The sequence below is a fragment of the Erythrolamprus reginae genome, chromosome Z (assembly GCF_031021105.1).
Source record: "Erythrolamprus reginae isolate rEryReg1 chromosome Z, rEryReg1.hap1, whole genome shotgun sequence".
Taxonomy (NCBI): Eukaryota; Metazoa; Chordata; class Lepidosauria; order Squamata; family Dipsadidae; genus Erythrolamprus; species Erythrolamprus reginae.
In genome coordinates this window covers 20,528,582-20,550,511 of record NC_091963.1, presented here as the reverse complement: position 1 = coordinate 20,550,511, position 21,930 = coordinate 20,528,582, and positions in this window count along the sequence as shown.

The window sequence follows — 21,930 nt, the reverse complement described above, 5'->3', positions numbered from 1 at the left end:
TATCGTCCCCTGTCCAATTGTCTTCCCTTATCTTAAATATCATACATATTCTCTCCTTATCTATCTATCTATCTATCTATCTATCTATCTATCTATCTATCTATCTATCTATATCATTTATATTCTCTCCTTATCTCTTATATCATATATATCCTCTCCCTCCCATTCACTTCTCTTCTTTTTTACTTTCTATCTTCATATATATTACTTAATGTCTATTCTCTTCCATATGTATTGTATATTGGACAAAGAATAAATAAAATAAATTAAAATAAATAAAAATAGTTTTAGGTTGGTTCTCTCTTTGTTCAGTTTCCATCCATGGCTTCTTGTTTTGCTTTCCTCTTTTTTTGAAAATACATTACCTCCCCCGCTCACCTGCTTCTTTGTGGAAGTCCCTTAAAAGCCTGTTGTCTATCACACTCTTGACCAAAGCATATAAGCCATTTCCTCCTTTCAGTGATCCATGAAAGTACATCTATACTATGTAGATAATAAAGTTTAAAAAATGTGAACAACATTTTTTGCAGAACTATAGATATGTTGAGCATGGGTCTTACAAGAAATAGCTGGGAGGGGAGGGGCCAGGTGAGGCACCCCTTGATGTGAGTGACATTGAATTGGCCATGTCCACTGATGACCTGAACACTAAACCTCACCCGTCAAGTCACATGACTACAAAGCCATGCCCACTGTCACATGACCATCAAACCACTCCCATAAAATAAGCCACACTCACAGAACCCATAGTAAATGTTAAATCTCTTGTAGAATGAAGTGTGAGGCCTGAATAACTGAGAACTCACTTTATTTCAGCAGGAGAGATAGCATGCTAATAGTGACTAGAACACACATGAATGAATACTGGCCACACTATTTATACCTTGCTGTCAGGCATGGTCAACCCATCCACGTTCCTGGATTTGCCTGCCAAGGAATAGATAAGCAATTAGCGATGCCCGGCAGTTGCTGGAACATAATAGTAAAACATTTTAGAACCCACCCCTGGTATGCACGTTCTATCATGAATGCACCCTTTTGGCACCCAAGCCAAAAAAGGTTCACCATCACTGAAGTAGGATCTCCTGCTTGGGTGGGGGCTTGGATTACATGACCTATAAGTTCCTTTCTGTTGTGGTTGGCTCTGGCCTAGCTCCTGCCCCAAGGAATGTGGAGGTGGATGCAGGGGAAACATCAACATGTCATAGGCCTGTTTTATTGCCAACAGAGTCAGGTAGTGCAGTTTCCTCGGACAAAGAAGGTGGTGGGGGTGACTTGGAAGAGGGAGGCTTGGCACACAGCCCAGGAAGCCAATCTCCATTAGCTTCGGTCGATTCAGATGAGGAAGTGTTAGACCCACACATGCGCAGAATTATGCATCGAAGAGACAATTGAAGAAATATTACAGGAGATAAGAGAGGCCACCTGTGTTTGGGTGGGGCTCCACTAATTAGAGCTGCTGATATAAATAGCAGCATGCTGGCTTGGCCATTGTGGAAGATTATCTGATCATTGTTCTTCAGAACCGTGCCTTGCTGTTTCCGGACTTTGTTGATTTTTCATGACTTTGAAACCAAAACAGAGCAAAGTGTGTGTGTTTCACTTCGTGGAAGAAGGAGGGCTGTGACATTCCTTCACAGCTGCTAGCTAAGTACTTAAGAACTGGTTAAGGGGATTGTACAGACTACCAGGTTGTTTTGGGACAAGTGCTCTTTGCAATACAAAAAGGATGCTTTGTTTCTTTTGAATTTTTGTGATAAAGAACATTGTTTTTGAACTTTCAAGTGTGTCTGTGTGTCTGAAATTTGTACCCTTGAATTTTCGGGAGACTCATACCACAGAGCCCGGCAGAACACTTTCCAACTCTATTAATGTGTAATCTGAAATGTGAGAGAGAAAAAAGGAAGTGTGACATAGGATACCATAAAAATCTTAAAGAATATTTTCTTAATTTGGTGCCCTCAAGCCTTGTTAATTCCACAATTCTGTCAGACACCCATGGCTTAGTAGATTCTAAATTGTAATCCAAATTTGTTTGGAGGACATGCAGGTTGAGGAAATTTGTTTTAGAGTAATAACGAGCTTAGATGATGAAGAGAAGAAAAAGGATTAGAACACAAAATGGAAGAATGGTACAGTTCTGTACAATTGTTAGTATCAAAGGGTATGCTTAAAAGAAATCTTAATGTACTCATTTCTATTGTTGCCAAGTAGCATTTAAAGACAAAAAGCCATTAAATTTAACAAAGACTTTATACACCCGTTTTTAGATATAGTATTTTCTATAACGAGCATTTTTAACGCATCCAGCTAAGTACTTGATTTGTCTGATGCGAGTGTTGGATTAGGGATGCTTTTTCAGAATAATTTTGTAGATTTGTGGGAGAGATGAAAAAAAAAATCCCCGAGAAGGCTGTATTTTGAATAGAAAGAGTACCAAAAAGACTATATTATGAAATAAATAAGAGTTGGGATATTAGAGATGGAGAAAATGGAGTAAATAAAATTTGCTTTTGCATCCTGCACATTGTTCTTGAGAGGTTAATGCAGTGCCCATTGAAATAGGAAAGGCTATGTTTATCATTGGTGAGGTTTGTGAAATGTTTATGAATTTATGAAAGTTGATGTGGAATAGAAGAAGTGCAAGAACAAAACTTTGTATAGCCTTTGACATCCAAAGTGGTAAAAGAGGAAGTAAAGAAGAGGATGTGAAATAGAACTCAGAACTGCATTAGAAATCCTCAGTTCAGAATTACACTCTTCTTTTAAAAAGAGCGCAATTCTCTTTCTATCTATCCATCCATCCATCCATCCATTTATCAACTACCTACCTACCTACCTACCTACCTACTTTGACCTAATCTATCAATGTTCTTTCTACATTCTTAAAATATTTCCTTACTAACCAAGGAACTTTCTTTAAGCAAGGTTCTGCTGTCCTAAAATTGCAGTTATAAACCATGACTATGGGACGAAATGTTTCCCTCCCAGCCCTCTTTTTTATTTCATTTGTCAGCATTATGCAAAACCAGTTTCACAATTGTGTCTTTGAGCTGTGGTTAGCTTTAAAGCTCCGATGAAAGAGCAGGAGAGAAATTGTTCTACAGCAGCGCATGAGCTGGCATAGAATAGCAGCAGTCATTATGATCTGTCAGCCAAGTACATATTTAGGAGCTCTTTTATAACCACTGATAATAGACTTACTAGAACAAAACAGCTTCCTTGGAATTGATGGAATTCATTGTGAAACTGCTTGCATTATAGGCTTTGCAACTCTTTAAAGAAGCCAATGACACCCTTAATAGAACATAATAGCACAGCTACTGAGCAGCTTATAGCTTTACAAAGTAAACATGCATTTATGGAGCAAATTGTTTAAGCACATATTTTCATATTTCTGGAAATAAGAAAAAATACTGCAATTAGCAAGTTTGGGACATCTGCTTCCTCTGAACAGGTTGGTAGATTCTAGGTGTGTTCTCTGCTGTCCAGTTTTTTTCAGTTCAGTGTCCTCCACCTCAGGGGAAATTATACAGTTGGAACTGTCAGCTGGTCCTACTAATAACTTCTATACAAAACAATGGGATTTTTCTTTATTCTCTCCATCCTCTGTTACTTTAAGCATTCTTCTTTGATGTATTAGATGTTTATCAATTTGTTTATGCAATGTGTTAGCCATCCACTTTCCAAATATATACATATATTTCTGAGCAGTTAACAGATGCAAAGTAAAACAGAATTAAAGGAGGGGAGAATACACTAAAACCAAGAGAAACCAATTTTCTAGCTATCGACAATACCAAGAATAACAGTACTAATAGCAACAATTATGTCCTGCGGGGAAATGATACCCCATCAGTTACTAAGGGAGAAAATTAGGCTTTACTGGCTTTCTTGAATGTTAACTGGGTTGGTATTGACCTGATGTCAGATGGAGCACTGTTCCAAAGGAGATGATAATCTATCGTAAAGGCATGGCCACAATCCCTCAGGGATAGGGGTACCTTTCCCAATTGATTTTACTGGATGGTTGAAAACTGCTGGGTGAAGATGGTTTCATAAATTTCAAGTTCCCGAACTATAAAACGGTCTTAACTATTTAAACAGCTGCATTCTGGATTAGTCGGTGCTTCTGTGTGGTCTATAGAGGATGTTCTATTTATGAGGGTCACCCAGAAAGTAATGCACCACATTTTTTTCTTCAACAATTACTTATTGAACACACACAAGAAAGAATGCTTTTTCTTCTACACTCCCTATTTTTCCACATAATCTCTGTCCTGTTCTATGGTCTTCTTCCAGCAAGACATTAGGGCATGTATGCCCTGTTGGTATCACTCCTTGTTCTGTCATGAAGCCATTTCTGCACTGTGCCAATCACCTCTTCGTCATCTTCAAAGTGTCTTCCACAACTAACTGTACTTCAGTCAACTGCAAATTCTCCATAAACTGTACACAAATGTTTGTGAATGTTCCCAACAGTTTCTTTCTCTGCAGTGAGAAATTCAATGATGACACACTGCTTGTAACGCACATTACTTACAGACACCATTTCAAAGTACTGTTGCAGATATGCTATCTGTCTGAATAAACACAAAATTTATACACGCACTCCTGACAATTCAAATAATGTATATCTAAAGTTTTGCATTCGTACTATTACTGTAGGCTGAGAAAAAAAAATATGATGCATTGTTTTCTGGGCGACCCTCATACAAGTGGCATGGTATAGTCAAGAGATGACCAAGACATGAGTGATTGTGAACAGGTTTTGCTGATCCAAGAATGGTTAGAATAGGATAGAATAGAACAGAACAGAACAGAACAGAACAAAACAGAACAGAACAGAACAGAACAGTTGGAAGGAACCTTGGAGGTCTTCTAATCTAAATCAGGCAGGAAACCCTATATCAGTGATGGCGAACCTATGACACAGGTGCCACTAGTGGCACAAGGAGCCATATCTGCTGGCACGTAAGCCTTTGCCAATCTCAGCTCCAATGTGCATGTGTGTGTTGGCACAAGGGCTCTGAGAGGGCATTTTTTGGCTTCCAGAGAGCATCCTGGGAGATGGGGAGGACGTTTTTACCTTTCTCTGGCTCCAGGGAAGCTTTTGAAGCCTGGGGAGGGTGAAACACGAGTCTACCGGGCCCACCAGAAGTTGGGAAATGGTTAGTTTCCAGTCTCCAGAGGACCTTGTGGGGAAGAAGCTGTTTTTGCCCTCCCTAGATGTTGAATTATGGATGTGGGCACTCACCCATGTGTGATAGCATGCACATACAGTCTTTTGACACCCAAAGGAAAAAAGGTTCGCCATCACTGCTCTATACCAATTTAGACAAATGATTGTCCAATCTCTTCTTAAAAACTTCCAGTGTTGGAAATTCATAACTTCTGGACGTAAGTTGTTTCACTGGTTAATTGTTCTGTCAGGTTTTTCTCTCAGGGACTTTGGAGAATTGTTTGACTCTCTCTTCTTTGTGGGAACACTGAGATATTGGGATATCATTATCATGTCGCCCTGAGTCCTTCTTTTCATTAAACTAAGCATAACCAATTCCAGCAACCATTCTTTGCATGTTTTAGCCACCAGTCTCCTAATCATCTTTATTGCTTTTCTCTGCATCATTTCAGCATCTCAACATCTGAGTCTTAACATCTGTTTTACATAGTAGTGACCAAAACTGGATGTAATATTCCAACTGTGGTCCTACAAGAGCATTATAAAATAGTATTTAACACTTCCTGTGATCTCGTTAATGCAGGCTAGGACTGGGTTAGGTTTTCTGACAGCTACAGCACACTGCTGGCTCATATTAAAGTGATTGTTCATTTAAATATCTCTTAAGAATCTCTCTCACAGTTACTACTATCAATTGAGGTACCTGGTCAGGAAAGTATCATCCTCAAAATAGTCCTCCTGAGCACATGAGTAGATGTCCTCTTGGAGCAGTGATGGGGTGGAGTATTGCAATGTAGGTTGACTCAGGTGGTGGATATCTGCTTCAATCCCATGTTTAATGGCTTGACTAATTACCTTTTGCATATTTGGATTGGGGGAGACCTCCCTGAGTCCCACCACCATCGGTGTCAATGTGGTTGTGAGCGGCGACCTACCAACTGATGGGTGGAGCCATGGTGGTAGTCTGCTCCTTTAATCCCCAGGGGTCCACTTCTCTAATGTGGACCCATGCAATAGGACAATTAGGACAGTAGGACAGGGATGGTAGGCACAATAGTGTGCTTACACACATCCTTTTTTTTTTGCTTGAAGATATTTCGTTTCTCATCCAAGAAGCTTCTTCAATTCTGACTGAAGGGTGGATAATGGAAGGGTTGGAATGGGCAATCATCTCTCCCCATTCTTCTGATGGGAGAGATATGCATATAATCCTAGAGCAGAATTTCTCAGCTTTGGCAACTTGATGATGTGTGGACTTCAGTTTCCAGAATTCCCATCTTAAAATAATACAGTGCAATAACCCATATTAAGTTTCATATGAACTAGTAATAATAACAAAATGTCATGGTCCAAAATAGCTCAAAATTAGGAGCTATTTTCATTTTCAGAGTAAATAAATGAGCATTTAAATACAGTTCATGTTTGATGAATAGATAAAAAGGAAGGCAATTGAAATTCCATCCCAAAAGAAAGATAATTGACAAGGGAAACAATAGTTTCTCTAACAAGTTAATAAAATGTGGAAGGACACTATAAATATATATTATGATTCTCTTGCAGCAATGTTTATGGGGCAGGAAAAAGTAAAATGGCAGCTGCATCTTTGGAATAAAAAAAATTACTCTTTAAATATGCAGATCATTCTGTAAATTTTGTAAATTAAATAATAGCTACAAAGCAAGAGATCTAGAGGCATTTTTTATTTGTCTCCTTTAGTGATGTCATCAACATAAAGTTATCTCTGTCTCCATATTCTTAAACCTAAAATTGAATATGCTGACTTGGCTAATATAGGATAAATGCTCCAGTTTAAATGGCTTTGTTCAAATTTTCTTTTTCTTATTAGTGCCTTAAATAATGACTTAAATTCAGATTTCTGCCCATTTTACTACTCTGGATGTATGCTGAACTGAACTTTTCCTTCCTCCTTATAAAGTTCTTTCATCGTTGCCCTTATTCTGTATCACTCTTCCTTCCATTTTTACAATGGCATGGACCATTTTTTGTTGTTGTTGACATTGATTGATTTTTTGTAAAACTCAGATTTCATGCTGGCCTCCTGTCTCCTGACCTTTCTTGACCTGTACTACTTTTGACTTGTCTTTTTTTCTTTGGCTACCGTTGTCTACCTTCCTCACTAACTCACCCTGCCCCTGGCCAGTTTCTCCAAAGCAGTTAACTGTCTTCTTAGAACATTTAAACACTGACCTCACAACTTGCTGTCCCCAATAAGGTGATCACTCTTTCCCTTCTTTTCTTTCTTGATAGCTCTGGTGCAAACACAGCTGCACTTGTGGGGAACTAATAAGTTTAACCATCTGTCATTTACAATATAGAAAAGCAATTGATGGGTGAGGATAATTTAAAGATATTGATCTTTAGCAAGGCTCGTGAATCTGCAATATTCCAATATTGCCAAAATGAAATGGACCACATTTCTTATCACTGGACATACTAGATGAGTCTTCTCAAAGCAAGACCTTCTCAGGAAGTGAAGGAGGCAATTATTCTGGTCCTGCATCTGGAGCATGATACATCCAAAGCATGGTCCAGTATTTAAATATAGCAGTTGGTAAGATATTAATCCAATAAATGTTCTCTAGAAGCTCACCCAACATTCAGGGAATGACAGTGGAGAGTAAAGGAGTTGGCTTCAGTAGGTAAGTTGCTTTTACTGTAGTTATAAACCATAATAATGGAGCTGAAGAAGCTTCTTGGATGAGAAGCGAAACATCTTCAAAGAAAAGCCAGAAAGTCCAGTTGTTTTTTGAAAAAGCATCCATTGACCTGCATGGCTGAGAATCTCCCTAGACATTTAGCTATGTATAATAATGGAGATTCCTCAATACATTATCTAACAATCTGAACTGCTATGTATAAAACTGTCTTGCAGCTCTTCCACCTTTCTGGAATAAGAGAATTAAGGAATTCTGCAGAGGGGTTGAAAGTGGTCTTCTCTGAACTCAAGTTCTTTCTCTGACCTTGACAATTTTAGCATTAATTCTTCATTAATGGCATTTCTTTTTTTTAAATGCTAAGAAATGTTGGGTTCCTATTGTGAAATGTAGCATTAAATTCTTTTTTTTTTTTAAGGCAGATTAATGTTCTTCCTACAAGACTCTTGAGTCTTAGAAAGGCTTTGGTTGGGAGCTGTAGTTCGGCACTATCTATAAGACAAGAAATTTCCCTTTCATGCTGTTCTGTCTGGGTTCCCCCAGACCTCAACACCAACTGAAAAAAACAGCCAGACACTCTGGTAAAAGCCAAAAGTATTTTATAGCTGGAAAAAATAAACACAGAGGAAAACCTGTTCTTCCCAACAGACAGGCTATAATACGTTACAGCAGAGTCCTGATGTCCAGACAATACAGCAAGCTTCTTGCTGGCACCCCCCCCCCCCCAAGGTTTCAATAGTCAAAGGCACAAACCAGGATTCCAAGACGCCAAAGTTCACAGCCAGGTCCCAAGACTCTCAAAGATAAAACTCCACAAGCCAGGAAGGGTGGGTCTGCCTTTTAGCCTTTCCAAAGAGCACCACACCCAAACCCAGCTGTTGCCTCTTTAATGCTGAAAGTACTTAGCCAATTGATTCCTTCTCTGAGTAGCTCTTCTCTGTCGCAGATCAATTATGGCTTGTGCATTTTCCTCTAAGGAATCCAGGCTGCTTGCTGGGGAGAGCTCCCTCTGGTGGAACTCTGGCTGTCCTCCCTCTTCTTCAGCCTGGGATTCCTCCTCCTCGTCTGCCTGCACCTCCTGTTCCTCAGCCTCTCCCTCTGAGCTGGAAACCGACAGAAGATCAGCCGTTCCCTGAGGGGCCTCAGACGGAACCACAACACATGCTCTACAAGAATTTCCAGGAATAGAAAACAGAGTTCCTCAATTCTAACAAGTTCTACAGCTTCAAACAACTTGTCCATATTGAAATAAATTCAGGACAGACTCTGGACCAATACTTATGTAATGGGAGGATCTTGACAAAGCAATAAGACTTTCCTAATTTTGGAGAATTTTTCTTGTTTATATAGTCTTTAGGGCAGAGTTTCTAAATCTTGGCAGCTTAAGGTTGTATGGACCTCAACTTCTGGAATTAACCAGCCTTGGATAAGGAAGTTGAAAAACATTGTTTTAAGCCATCTTGGGAGGAGTTATAGATTAACAAGAAGGCACAAAAATTATTAATTAAATTAAAACCAGTAACCTGCCTTTTGAAATAATTCTTACTTGTGGTAAATAAACATTCTAATTTAAGAACAGAAAAAGAACTCCTTTTGAAAAGAAGATGAATGCTGAATGCTGTACAATTTTATGTGGCAGAGCCACATATAAAGGTAATTATTGTAATAAAGTAAAACAGAAAAATAATTAAAGTGTTGCATGTGCCTAATGAAAAAGGGTCACAGCGGCAGTGATTTTAACACTTATTTATTTATTTATTTATTTATTTATTTATTCATTCATTCATTCATTCATTCATTCATTCATTCATTCGGTTTTTATGCCGCCCTTCTCCTTAGACTCAGGGCGGCTTACAACATGTTAGCAATAGCGCTTTTTAACAGAGCAAGGCTACTGCCCCCACAATCCGGGTCCTCATTTTACCCACCTCGGAAGGATGGAAGGTTGAGTCAACCTTGAGCCGGTGATGAGATTTGAACCGCTGACCTTCAGATCTACAAGTTAGCTTCAGTGGCCTGCAGTACAGCACTCTACCTGCTGCGCCACTCCAGGACCATTCAAGGAAAGAGGAAAGGGAACATCTTAGAATCACAGTTTCTTTTTTCTTTTTTAAAAATAGTTTATTGAATTTCAAATATTAAAAAGGGAGAGGGAAGGGAGGAGCCCATGGGGTCAAAGGGATAGGAAAACATGAACATATGATTACATGTTAGTGCAACAAGCCTTAAACTATACAAAAAGTTGTCTATATCGTTAAATAATTATCTTGCAATCAGGGTTACATTTCATAACAAAAATATAAAGTGTATATACATAGTACCTAATAGTAGATAAATGAAATGCCTTTATAAGGAACAAGGGAAAGGGGGAAGAATTAAAGGATAGAAAAAGAGGTAGAGAGGAGATATAAATAGAGGGAGGTTGGGGAAATGAGAGGGATGGGGGAATCTGCAAAATCACAGACATTTTCAGGATATGTGACAAAGTAATATAATACAGTAGTAGGTGTATATGATAAGAGAATATAGAAATTAAGTATAGAATTAAGTCAGTAGTGGGTACTTATATTGAGATAGTGTAGTTTAGTTATTGTTTTGAGTTAGTTTAAAGGTAGGTAAAAATATGTTACAAAAAGTTGTCTTCAAGGTCAGATTAATTATTGTCGGTATTTGGAATTCTTATGTTAGTACTTAGTATTTTAGAAACATAGAAACATAGAAGATTGACGGCAGAAAAAGACCTCATGGTCAATCTAGTTTGCCCTTATACTATTTCCTGTATTTTATCTTAGGATGGATACATGTTTATCCCAGGCATGTTTAAATTCAGTTACTGTGGATTTACCAACCATGTCTGCTGGAAGTTTGCTCCAAGGATCTACTACTCTTTCAGTAAAATAATATTTTCTCATGTTGCTTTTGATCTTTCCCCCAACTAACTTCAGATTGTTTCCTTGTGTTCACTTTCCTATTAAAAACACTTCCCTCCTGAACCTTGTTTAACCCTTTAACATATTTAAATGTTTCGATCATGTCCCCCCTTTTCCTTCTGTCCTTCAGACTATACAGATTGAGTTCATTAAGTCTTTCCTGATACGTTTTATGCTTAAGACCTTCCACCATTCTTGTAGCCTTTGGACCCATTCAATTTTGTCAATATCTTTTTGTAGGTGAGGTCTCCAGAATGTGGTCTCACCAGCACTCTATATAGCGGGATCACAATCTCCCTCTTCCTGCTTGTCATACCTCTAGCTATGCAGCCAAGCATCCTACTTGCTTTTCCTACTGCCTGACCACACATTTTGAGACTATCGGAAATCTCTACCCCTAAATCCTTTATTTAGAGCTGTCGAAGATGTGGTGAGTTTTGTCCTCATGGTTGATTTCAGAGCAATACATTCTAAATCATGATTTTATTTTTTCCTGTTGGTAAATTTATTCCTTTCAAAGACAAAGAGGAGGCCACAGAAGAACTATATGATGAAATGTCCCTGAGTCAAAGTTTGACACACCAATAATTTCAAATGATAAAAAATGAAATAACCATAGTCTGGATTTGCCAAGCTGTCTTATTCCTCCAGTTTTTCACTGCTTGACTACATTTCATTTGTTTTAACTGTCTTCATATTGTCACTCGACAACAGTGTTAAACATTACTTCAGTCTGCCTCAAAAATATTCATGCTTTTTTTAGCATCAGATTTCCCCCACTTCTGGTTTTTTTATAGCTTCAGGAACATCTATTCACTGAAAATAAGTTTGCATTACACTCTGTGGATAATTTTTAAAAGTTTTCATTTGTTTGGGCAGTGATCTTTGGACTGCATTATATTATTTTAGCATTTTTCCTATATGTCTCTCCTGAGTATATATTTTCTACACTTTAGAATTTAAAATCAATCTATTTTGGGTTGTACTTGATTCCAGTAGATGTTGCAAAATTTGTCTTCTAGTGTTCTTAGCAGAAATCTAGAAGTGTTTTCCTTTTATTAAAAATATATACATTAACCATTTTCTTATCTTAAATCTAACATGGGTAGACATTGACAAGAGCTGTTGTCCCTACTTCAGCTGAATATCTTTATTACTTGTTGTGCCTGTGTTTATGTTAGTTTATATTAGATAATGTGAGCCTTCTCCATTTCTTTGTTCTCCTATATTATTTGCTGTCTAACTGAGAATTTCATCTGCTTTTTACATATATAGAAACATAGAAACATAGAAGACTGCCGGCAGAAAAAGACCACATGGCCCATCTAGTCTGCCCTTATACTATTTCCTGTATTTTATCTTACAATGGATATATGTTTATCCCAGGCATGTTTAAATTCAGTTACTGTGGATTTACCAACCACGTCTGCTGGAAGTTTGTTCCAAGGATCTACTACTCTTTCAGTAAAATAATATTTTCTCACGTTGCTTTTGATTTCCCCCCCCCACTAACTTCAGATTGTGTCCCCTTGTTCTTGTGTTCACTTTCCTATTAAAAACACTTCCCCCTCCTGAACCTTATTTAACCCTTTGACATATTTAAATGTTTTGATCATGCCCCCCTTTTCCTTCTGTCCTCTAGGCTATACAGATTGAGTTCATTAAGTCTTTCCTGATACGTTTTATGCTACACCATTCTTGTAGCACATCTTTGGACATTTGTCCTTCTATAGGTAGTTGTCAACTTACAAAGTTCATTTAACGACTGTTCAAGACTAACAACAGCACTGAAAAAAAGTGACTTATAACTGGTCATCATCTTTGCAGCTGTCTTAGCATCCCTGCTGTCATGTGATTAAATTTTGAGTCCGTGGCAACTGGCATGTATTCAGGATGTTTACAGTGTCCCAGGATCATTGTGACCTTCCTAATCACCTTCTGACGAGGTGAAGTCAAGTGAAGTTAATGGGAGAAACCGGATTCTCTTAATTTTAACTATATGATTAACTTAAAAAGTTCATAAAATTAAATGTGACTCACTTAATAACTACCTTTCCTACCTATGGAAATTTTAGTTTCAACAACAACAAGAACAAGAGTTGGAAGGGACCTTGAAGGTCTTCCAGCCCAAACCCCCGCTTAGGCAGTGTTCTGTCTGGGTTCCCCCAGACGTCAACACCAACTAAAAAGAGTAGCCAGACACGCTGGTAAAAAGCAAAGTCATTTTATATCTTTGAAAACAAACACAGATAACAAAAACTGTTCTTACAAACTGGAATGCTATGAAGCTTCACAGAAGAGTCACGACGGCCAGACAATACAACAGGCTTCTTGCTGGCACACACACCACTGTAGATAATAAAACCCACGCCTCCCCCAAGTTTTCAGCCTTCGAGGCCACAAGCCAGAATCAGAGATGCCAAGGATCGAAGCAAGGTCACAGGACTCCCAAAAGATAACTCTCCACAATACAGGAAGGGCGGGCCTGCCTTTTCAACCTTTCTGAGGAGAACCACACCCAAACCCAGCTGTTGCCTATTAGGGATGGAAATACCTGGCTAATTGTCCCCTTCTTTGTGCTGCCCTTCTCTGCCTCATATCTATGATGGCTTGTGCGTTCTCATCTAATGACTCCAGGCTACTCGCTGGGGAGAGCTCCCCCCTGGGGGTCTCAGGCTGTTCTCCCTCCTCCTCGTCCTGACATTCCTCTTCCCCGTCTGCCTGGTCCTCCTCCTCCTCCTGTTCCTCGTCCTCCCCCTCTGAGCATGGAGCCGGCAGAGTTCCAGCCGTTCCCTGAGGAGCCTCAGACTGAATCACAACAGGCAGGAAACCCTATACTACCTCAGACAAATGGTTATCCAACATCTTCTTATAAACTTCCCATGTTGGAGCATTCACAACTTCTGGAAGCAAGCTGTTCCACTGATTAATTGTTCTGTCAGGAAATTTCTCCTTAGCTCTAAGTTGCTTCACTCCTTGTTTAATTTCTACTCATTTTTTCTTGTTTTGCCCTCAGGTACTTTGAACTCCATCTTCTTTAGGGCAACCCCTGAGATATTGGAACACTTGTGTTCATAATCTGAGAACCACCTGTACCTTACTTACTTTGGCACAGTTTTTCTTCTTCACAACTGTATAATTCTGCCAAAGTCTAAATGATTTTGAAAGTGAAGAGGGAAATCACGTGTCAATTCATTTCTTGCTCCTTAAAGAAACTCCTGTAATTTATATTTGCATTATTATTTCTGTTGTTTAGCCATTATCATGATATGTTTTACCTACTTGTCAGAAATCTCTCTCTCCTCCCTTCATGTGAGAGTTATATGAATTAATTTCTGGTATAAATTTAACAAGACAGTTTTTTGTAAAAGCGAAATTAAGCTCAATAACAGTTCTCCCCCAGCTGAAAAAGGGAAGCAAGTTAACGAGGTTTATTTTGGATTTATTATAATTCACACAGAGAGAAGTAAATCCCAGTATTTCTACTTTACGGATCCAGACTGAGAGTTGGAAGAACGTACTGAAAACATAATTTTGAGTTTCCAAGTGGAAATAATAGATTTAATTCTTTTTCAGGAAATTAAATCCAGCATTAAAAAAGAATAACTAAGCAGTGAAAAATCTTGCATATCTTTGTAGATTGTTCTTAAATTTTCAAATGATTTATAGATTGTTAGATCCTTTTTTTTTTCAAGAGGCAATTGGACTTTCTTGTTTTTCTTTGAAGATGTTTCACTTCTCAAACAAGAAGCTTCTTCGGCTCTGAATGGATGGTGGGGAATGGAAGGATTTAAAATTCTTACAGACAAGCTAATCATTTGCATTTTTTGGAGAATTGTTGAGGCTGCTTGGAGGTTTATCTGTGTTCTCAGGTTGCCGTGAGTCATTAAGAAGTTGGAACTGTGCTTTCTGCAGGATGTTGACTCTAAAGATACAGGTTAACATTCCAGTGGTCTCAACAACTCTCTAAAAGAATGCAAATAACCAGAATTTATGTCTGCAAGGAACATAAATCCTTCCATTTCCTGCCATCCAGACAGAGCTGAAGAAACTTCTTGGATGAGAAGAGAAATGTCTTTTTAAAAAACAAACAAGCAAACACACACACATCAAAACCAAAAAGTCCAGTTGCTTCTTGAAACAAAAAGCACCTTTGGGACAACCACGACCTAGATGACTAAGAATCTCCATAGATTGTCAGGCTAGTTCTGCTTTTAGGGTTTTTGAGTTGCACAGAAAAGCCTTCTCCAACTCCTCCTAGTTGTGGACTTCAGTTCCTTAAATGCCCAAGCATCAAGGCTCTTTCTAAACATTTTGGAGATTGAAATTCATTCATCAGATAGAAGAAAACTGGCTTTCAACATTCCATCTACTGAAAGAGTAAGTTTTGTGGTGTGAGTGAAACAGTTTTTATAAGTGAACTCACAAAAAAAGAATGATGGCAGCAAATAAGAAAAAAAACCCAGCTGTCATTGTTATTAGTGGTATAACAATGATCATATGTTCAAGCATTTTTTAAAATTTCAAGAACTTTTAAACTTTTTGGAGATATACCAAAAGACCTTAAAGATCTATCTCTATCAGTAATGGGATCTTATGGTCAGGTATGCAGAACTGGTAGAAAAATTTTGGTTCCCCCCCCTTCTGGGTTCTGAGTATGTTTTTCCTATCTGAGATAGGCAACATCTGAGCGGCCAGGATATCCCTCAATAAGTGGTATAATATGCTTTCTTCTAATGTCAGTGTAAAAGGAGCATCTCAGGAACATGTGTCCCTCAGTCTCCACCTCTCCTGAGCCACAAGGGCAAAATCTTTCAGTGGTTGGAGTTCCCTTGTACTTGCTGTACAAAACAGCGGATGGAAGTGCACGACACCGTACAAGAGCAAATGCCTTTCGATGGCTTGCTGACTCTAGCTGTCCCAGGTATCTTGCAGGAGCCACAACATATCTAGTGGCATCTGGGGCCAGAAACAGCGGAGCTCTACCCAAGTCCTCCTGCCTCTTGATGTCCTCCACCCTTTGTCGCAAGGTCTGTCCTGCTAGATCATAGTTCATCTCGAGTATTAAATATGGGGAGAAGCCTAATTTGTGAAGATTGAACTCGATGGCCTTAATCCATGAGGAGGAAAATTCATCATGAAGGATTAACGGAGCAAGACCTTGCGGAAAAAAATTAAGCTTTAACCACATATTTAGGGACGCTATACAGATTCTTGCTTCAACTTTTATCAGTCCAGTCTCCAGGCGCAGAAGTGCGTTTGAGATGCAACGTGGCATCTGGAGAATTGCTCTAATAAATTTGGATTGAACTAATTCTAGTGGTGTAAAGTGTAAAGCTGAAGATGGTGGTCCAAGCAAGGGCCCGTAAAGAAGCTGAGCTAGCGACTTGGCCTTAAAAAGCTTGATAGCAGCAGGAACATAATAACCTCCCTTTGTGCGGAAAAAATTGAGAATGGCGCTCGCTGATCTTTGTCCCAAGGCATCTGCATATTCTCCATGTGCTTTCCTTGAGCTATTGGCCTGAAAGACCACCCCCAGGTATTTAAAGGTGGTTACCTGCTCTATTTTGTGCCCATCAAGATACAATGAGTACATTTTTGGCCTTTTTGCAAAGGCCATGATCTTTGTTTTTTCATAATTTATACTCAGGTTATTGTTATCACAGTACTGAAGAAGGGCTTGCAATGCTCTTTTAAGGCCTACTGGTGTCCTGGAGAGGATCACGGCGTCATCTGCATAGAGCAAAAGGGTGATGTTTCGATAACCTATATTGGGTGGTGGTGATTTGGTTTGTTCAACCATTTTGCCATATCATTTATATAAAAGTTGAAAAATAGGGGGGCCTGGATGCACCCCTGTTTAACCCCTCTTTCAGTTTTAACTGGCTTTGAGAGGGACCCTTGCATATTACACCTCAACTTGAGGGACGTCTTGGTATGTAGGGCATGTAGTAAATGAAGAAACCTTTGATCAATGGAGGCAGCTTCCAACTTCTCCCATAATTTTGTCCTAGTTACTGAATCAAAGGCTGCCTTAAGATCTATAAATCCTGCATATAGTGATACAGGGCTATTTGAGATGTATTTTTCTATAAGATGGCGGAGGACTAAGCACTGATCAATAGTGCCCCTTCCCTCTCTAAAGCCGGCTTGCTCTTCAGTGATCAGATTCTCAGAATCCAGCCACTCCTTTAGCTTGCCTTGTAGGTGTTTGGCGTAAAGTTTACTTAATATATTTAATAGACTTATTGGTCTATAATTGGCAGGGTCATCTCTTTTCCACCTCTCCAGTGGTTGCTTGGGGATGAGCAGTCCATGATTACGGCACAGGTGGCCAGATTCTGCGCAGCAGCAAGGGGGATACGTCATAAATATGTGCCTTCATAGCAAGATATGTACATCTCTTGTATAGTTACAATGGGTCAATCTTGGTTGCTCAGTGAAAAGTCCTGTTTCCTGGTCTTTTTCCTTTTAATTATTATTAATATTATATTGATGGTCTTTGACCGTCAATAAAATTTTATTATTATTTTTCCTATCGCAGTAAATGAAGTTGAATGTGTATAATTTAAGAAGAGCTGTGCATGTGTGTGTGTACATAAACTTTATATAGTAGGTAATGTATATTTTTATGTAACTGCGTGTAAAATATATGTACACATATGGCATATATACATAGAAGTAAATAGTATATTTTGGATATTCAGTAATAGTAAGAGAAATTGTATCTCTTTGAGGCAAGGAGAGGCCATGCGACCTAACCCTAACCCAAACCCTTGACATGATTTGGCCACCTTTAAGCCAGTCACATGAACTTTAAGCCACCTCCCAGTTGCATGATCATGAAGCCACTCCCACCTGGTCATATGGCCAGCAAGCTACACCCACAAAATAAGCCACACCCACAGTGTCTTAGTAAAATGTTTTGCAGCCCTTCACTGATTTCTATGGTAACTAAGCTTAAATAAACTTATAGTAATGAGGAGAAAATAAAATAATTCATCCACTTCTCAAGAAACAGAAAGAGCTGTCCATTATTTAAATTATACATACGATCTGCTAAATAGAGATATAAGACTTTGTTAATGATTGGAACATTAAAAATGTTAGTTATGTTCATCCCACAATTTTATCATTTATGGGTTGTTGAGTTTTAATTTATGCAGAAAACTTGCTGAAAACAGCAAAATAACATGTTCACCTAAGGAGTATTACCTCAATGGAAGATCAAGCAATTGAATTGAGATGTATGGAGGTCAGATAATGAAAGTTGATTACTATTTGATGTCCAGAACGAAATAATACTTTGTCCTCTTTGTATTGTGATTTTGAAAAATAATTGTAGCTATTATTCAAAAGTTTTATCCTATGTATATTTATCCAGAAATATGACTTATCAATATAAATATGACTTTATTGACTCTAGTTTGTTGGGTATACTGTCCATCTTTCATATTAACATCCAGATACAACTGCTGGCACTGTGTGGGCCTTTCCAAATGGGGGTTTTGTTTTTCATAACTTTGTGATAATGACAGATTGTCTTTTCTTTTTGGCAGCTGATCCAAAGACCTGAAAATCTGTGGTCTTGATAAGAGAAGAAACTATTGGCACATCTCTTTAGCTTCATCTGTCCAAATAATTCTTTATGCATTCTTTAGCAAATTATTTATGAAATTTCATTCAAAGCCAGAGAAGCAAAGATTAAATCGACAAAATTCTGTCAACTTCTCCCTTAATTTTCATTTGCAATTCCTCAGTGAGATTTCCATTGCTACCTATGGGCTAGGTTACACAACCAAATGGTTGTCTTAGTAATGGTATACTTTATTGAAGTTGTATATGTGTCTCCTTTTTGTATCTAAAACTCTCTCTTGTTTTGAGTATATTTATTTTAGGAGAGAGGAATTGACTTCCCAAGCAATTTTCTGCTATGACTGATATAGACTGCATTTAGAAAAACAATTCCCACTCAGTTTTACAATGAGGAAGGAGCATGTGACCTTTTCATGTGCACCAATATCACAAGCTTGAACAAGAACTCTTGGGAAATTTTATGATAGCTCACTGAGAAAATTCACAGTTGCCTGAGCTAATTCCAAGCAGTGTTCAATCATTACTGTTTTTTTAGTCCTCAAAATACTTCTGTGTTCAGCTTGTGCAGTGTCTCGTAGATTTATGCAAGGAGATAAAATTGTAAGAAAGGATGTGTATTGTTCCTTTTTAGAAGTGCACTCCATTTATTCATTGCAATAGAATTTTTAAGCCTTTGAATTAAGAAATGTTTAAATAAGGAGAATATAACAGTGGACAAATGTTCCAATTACTGAGCTTTTTTAAAAAACACCCAAATCACCTTTGCTCATTATGATATTATTTGAAGATTATGGCATAGTTTGGAACAATGAATGGTGCTGAGTTCTAGTGAAGAGAATAGTACTAGCCACCTTTCCAAAACCATTCAGAGAAACAGCTTCTATAAAATGGCAATTATTGTTCCCACAGATAAAGCACTCAGTTCTATTGTCTTTCTTAAAAGTCAGATACTATTCAGACCCATGTTTTTAATTCCTGCAGATTAGAACAAGGACATATTCTCTTCCCATCAAAAACTTAATACAGTATTCTACTTGGCCTTATATTCTATTAAAAAGGCCACTTAATTTTGATTGTCTTTAAACTGTCATGCCCAAAATATATTGCTTGATACATCAAGAAAAGTTTGTGGCAGGAATTTCCTTAAAAAATGAAATAGCTTTATCCTTGAGTTGCAGTAGAGGAAAAGCAGGTGACTATTCTCAGTTATAAGGACGTGGCACCATAATTTAATGCAGATAATTTAGCTCCAGTACTAAAATGATTCTGTTCCTTAAATCAGATAATAATCCTACCCTCATTGTTTTCCTTGGATGAGACCTAACTACTTGCAGGTCACAGATAATTATTGCAAAATAATTTTCAAGATGTGGTTACTGAAGGGGAGCAGGCTACCTTAAGTATTAGGAGAACAACCTCTTAAGCAGGAATAGGCTTTTAACATATGACTTTAGTATTTGAGAGCTAAAGTCAAGCAGATGCTTCAGTGAAAAAGTAATAGGAGGCAGCTTTTCCCACTAGCTTCTGTCTTCTGCAACTGTGCTATCTGGGCTAATGCGCAGGCCATATATTTTCATTAGAAAAGGAAATGCAATGGCTTTGTGATAGCAGAAAAAAATATCACTTGAGATGTTTCTGGAAAACTCCTGAAAATGAATAGTAGCAATTTGCAAAACTTTTCTTTTTCCCATGATAATACAGAACATCCTCCAGTTTTCTTATTGAAGAATATGTTCGTTAACTTTCCCCAAAAAAGAATGGAATTCTGTGCAAATAAAACAGAATAACTGAGTTGGAAGGAACCTTGGAGCTTTCTACTCCAGCCACATGCTCAATGCCTCACTATACCAGTGATGGCAAACCTATGGCACGGGTGCCACAGGTGGCACTTGGAGCCATATCTGAGGTTACACAAGGTATTGCTCTATGTGTGCACTAGTCAGCTGATTTTTTACTTTCTTTTTGGCCATTTTCATGGGAGGGCAGTGTGTGGGGGTTGTGTGCATGTGTGGCAGGCAGTGCAGGGGTTGGGTGCAATTGTGTGGGGAGGGCATTGCATTATGGGTGTGGCCACACGTGCATACACTTTTGTGTGCACACACACCCTTTTGACACCCAAGCCAAAAAAGGTTCGCCATGACTGCCCTATACCATTCCAGATAAATAGTTGTCCAACCTCTTCTTGAAAACTTAATATTAACCACTCCAAACTTGACTGTAAAAAATATGACTTCAGTAACCGAGTTGTCGAAGCGTGGAACTCACTACCGGACTTCATAGTGTCCTCCCCAAACCCCCAACACTTTACCCTTAGATTATCCACGGTTGACCTATCCAGATTCCTAAGAGGTCAGTAAGGGGCGAGTACAAGTGCACTAGAGTGCCTTCCGTCCCCTGTCCTATTGCTCTGCTATATCTCCTATACCTTTCTTCTATTCCTATATCTCTTCTTCTATTCTTTCATAGATATATTTTACTATGTGTATCTCCTCTATAACCTTCATCGTGTTTTTACAGAATATAGTTGTTGGCTATAAATAAATTAACTGCCTTGAAATTGTCCTGGGTTGGGCCTAGAGGCAAAAAGGAGCTGTGACGTTCCTTCAATATACCAGGGTGATCCGACATAAAAAAAACATATATATATATGTTTTTTTCTCTCATTGTGTATTGGAATAAATAAGCAAATAAATAAATAAACAAACAAACAAACAAACAAACAAACAAACAAATAAATAAACCTCCAGTGGTAGAGCATCCACAACCTCTAGAGGCAAGATGTCCCATTGCTTAATGGTATTAATGACTGAAAATTTCTCCTTAATTTTAAGTTGGAAATATCTTTCATAAGCTTTCATTCATTGCTTCTTGTTTTTCCCTCAGGTATTTTGAAGAATGAGGCAACCTCTTTTCCTCTGTGACAGTCCCTCAAATGCTGGAAGACTGCTGTAATGTGACCCTCATCCTTCTCTTCATTAGACTAGACTGCATATTTCTCTCCAGGTTGATGAGTTCTATTAAGGACTACACATTGAATGTGGTTGATCAGGCAGTTATGAATCCCTATGGTAATAATGATGTCTGTCCAACATTTTCTGACTTACCGAGAAGTACACTGTGGTCTACTTTGTCAAATGCCTTACTGTAATCTAGGTAAACTATGTCTACAGTAGCTGCCTGATCCATTAATTTAGTCACTTTGTCAACATAGAAACATAGAAGTCTGACGGCAGAAAAAGACCTCATGGTCCATCTAGTCTGCCCTTATACTATTTTCTGTATTTTATCTTAGGATGGATATATGTCTATCCCAGGCATGTTTAAATTCAGTTACTGTGGATTTATCTACCACATCTGCTGGAAGTTTGTTCCAAGGATCTACTACTCTTTCAGTAAAATAATATTTTCTCATGTTGCTTTTGATCTTTCCCCCAACTAACTTCAGATTGTGTCCCCTTGTTCTTGTGTTCACTTTCCTATTAAAAACACTTCCCTCCTGGACCTTATTTAACCCTTTAATATATTTAAATGTTTCGATCATGTCCCC